The sequence below is a fragment of the Aethalodelphis obliquidens genome, unplaced genomic scaffold (genome assembly GCF_003676395.1).
Source record: "Aethalodelphis obliquidens isolate GAN/ISIS:26980383/991018 unplaced genomic scaffold, ASM367639v1 scaffold10, whole genome shotgun sequence".
Taxonomy (NCBI): domain Eukaryota; kingdom Metazoa; phylum Chordata; class Mammalia; order Artiodactyla; family Delphinidae; genus Aethalodelphis; species Aethalodelphis obliquidens.
This window is the reverse complement of record NW_020837954.1, coordinates 29359087-29361725: the sequence shown is the minus strand read 5'-3', so window position 1 is coordinate 29361725 and position 2639 is coordinate 29359087. Positions and strand designations below refer to the sequence as shown.

Genomic DNA, 2639 nt, shown 5'->3' with positions numbered 1-2639 from the left:
CATTACACTGGGAGAAAGAAGGCAGACAAGAGTACCTACCGCTCCTATTTTTAAGGTGATAGAAATCAGAAGAGTGATTGTCTAAGCTGTGGGAGATTTGGAAGGGGGCTTGAGAGAACCGGGTGATGGAAATGCTCTATATCCTGATTGGGTGGTGGTTACAGAGCTGTTTACATTTAGCAAAACTCATCAAATCATATACTAAAAAAAACTATGCTTTTTACTGTATTTGATAATTTTACCTCTATTTAAAAAGAAAAAAAAAGGACAAGAAAAAAAAATACTGGTAACGCTGAAAGGTAACAGTAAAAATGTAAGAAGAAATTTGATGTGGTAATAAGCCCTTTCTTTAAAACGTTAAGTGAAGAAAATATTCCAATAAGCTCTTCTGGATTTATGTAATCAAATAAGGACTCAGATTGAGTCCCCTCTCCTCCGTCCGAGTTCCTCGGTCTTTTCTCGGATACCCGCGAGGCCCCGGGAACTCCAGGGCGGTTTCAGGCGTAGCGCCCTCTCAACCGCCGGCCATTGTAGCTCCCCGCCAGCCCCAGTGCTCCCACCGCTCACCGCCTCATCAATATCGCATCGCGGACCCGCCCATTGATTCAGCTCACAGCCACCCTTTGAACGGTCCGTTCACCTTTCAATCAATTCAAACATAGCAAGGAGCTAACCAATCGCAAGCCTCGGCGAAGGGAAGAGGCGGGTACTTTTACAGGAAGTGTTGCTTAAAATACCTCCAATCAGAAGTTCGGTGTGGGAAGTTTGAATTTTGCCGAGTCTTGTAGGCGTTCCTTCTTCGGAGGCGGCGGTGGTCTTCCAGGCCCAGAGGGTTCCTTTACTTTTAGTTTGGTTGAGGTTTCACGCTAGAAGCTGCCTCAGGTAGGTGGATGCTGGGGAGCTGGGGGGAGGGCGCTGGTCCGCTTCCTTCTAGAAGGTCTAGAAGGGTCGGAGGACCGGCGGCTGCGAGCTGGACGCCGCTCAGGGGAGGCTCCTCTTAGGACCGTGTTACCTGTCCTTCCCGAAGCTGATGACGCAGTCCTTCGGAAGAGTAAATATTTGTTGCCATGATCTGTGTAGCAGCATCATTTCACCACCGGGGCGTTATTGGCTTTGGGCCCCAACATTATTCCAGTGTCTCTTTCCAGGTTCTATGACAACTAAAAACGCCTGGGTTGACAACCTTGGCAAGCAAAACTAAGGCATTCTAGACTTTCAAGCTGGAAGAAACTCCAGTCAGCCAAAGAAGAGAACTTAGATGTGTGTGAAGAGCCAGGCTGCCTGGCTTAAGATTCCAGCTCCACTACCTTTTAGCTGTGCAAATGTGGGCAGTTAATTTACCTCATCTGTATAACGGCAGTTATACTAAATACCTTTTAGGGTTTAGGTGATAATTAAATATGCCTTCGGTGTTAGTTCTCTCTCTCTCTCTCTCTATTTGCCGTGTATAGTTCTCTGCTGTGTTTTTAAATACCTAGTACGTAATTTTAATTTTCTTTAATATTTGCGGGAAGTGGCAAATCAAATAGTAGAGGAGAGTTCTTGATTAAAAAAGCACAGTCCTTTGTCACTTCCCCTGGGCCTTTAAAGGAGAATGTTATTAGCATCCAGGTCAGATGAATTCTCATGTTTTTATACTCTGTTGATTGCCTAAAATAATACAACATTTTAATTTGTTGCATTTCTTGTGCAGTTTTTTTATCTGCATTTTTCTAGTGGACTCTCTTCTTGTTGTTGAAGGTATAGTGTGCTTGTATCTTTTTTTTTTAAATAGACCTTTATTGGAGTATAATTGCTTCACAATACTGTGTTAGTTTCTGTTGCACAGCAAAGCGAATCAGTCATGTGCATACATATATCCCCATATCCCCTCCCTCTTGAGCCTCCCTCCCACCCTCCCTATCCCACCCCTCTAGGTGGTCACAAAGCACCGAGCCGATCTCCCTGTGCTATGCTGCTGCTTCCTACTAGCTATCTATTTTACATCTGGTAGTGTTTATATGTCGATGCTACTCTCACTTTGCCCCAGCTTCCCCCTCCCACCCCATGTCTTCAAGTCCATTCTCTATGTCTACCTCTTTATTCCTGCCCTAACTTTCTAATGGCAGACCTCCGTCCTTTTTTTTTTTCCTCCTTCTCTTTTAAGCTGGCAAGACTTTTCCCTGGAGAATCAATCCTCTTTCTCCAGTTTGGCTTGGTTCTCCATACCAGCTGTATAGGAGATGCCTTTAGACTTTCCACTTTCCTTTTTTCTTTTCCTCAGTTGGATCCACGATTTCTTGGAACCCATGACATTGTCTTTCTTGGACTCCCAAGGATCTTTCTAAGAAAAGAGCATATGCCAAGTAAACTGTATGATTTCTTATATGGCCGAAAAGAATTTTATTTTGCCCTCACCAGGGCACGCTGATATGATTATCCTTCTGCATCACCATGGTACTTCTGAAAACCCTTCTTGGGCTTCCCTGGTGCCGCAGTGGTTGGGAGTCCGCCTGCTGATGCAGGGGACATGGGTTCGTGCCCCGGTCCGGGAAGATCCCGCATGCCGCGGAGCGGCTGGGCCTGCGCGTCCGGAGCCTGTGCTCCGCAGTGGGAGAGGCCACAGCAGTGAGAGGCCCGCGTACCGCAAAAAAAAAAAA

General features: G+C 45.9%; 1 protein-coding gene across 4 annotated transcripts in view; it reads left to right on the top strand.

Moving 5' to 3' along the window:
• Positions 1–734: 734 nt before the first annotated feature.
• The window catches only part of DLGAP5 (DLG associated protein 5), a 38328-nt gene continuing 36423 nt past the window's right edge, over positions 735–2639 (top strand). For all 4 annotated transcript variants that reach the window (XM_027111304.1, XM_027111302.1, XM_027111305.1 and 1 more), the window contains exon 1: positions 735–882. The gene's annotated coding sequence lies outside the window, so the exon portion shown is untranslated. The remainder of the gene's footprint in view (positions 883–2639) is intronic.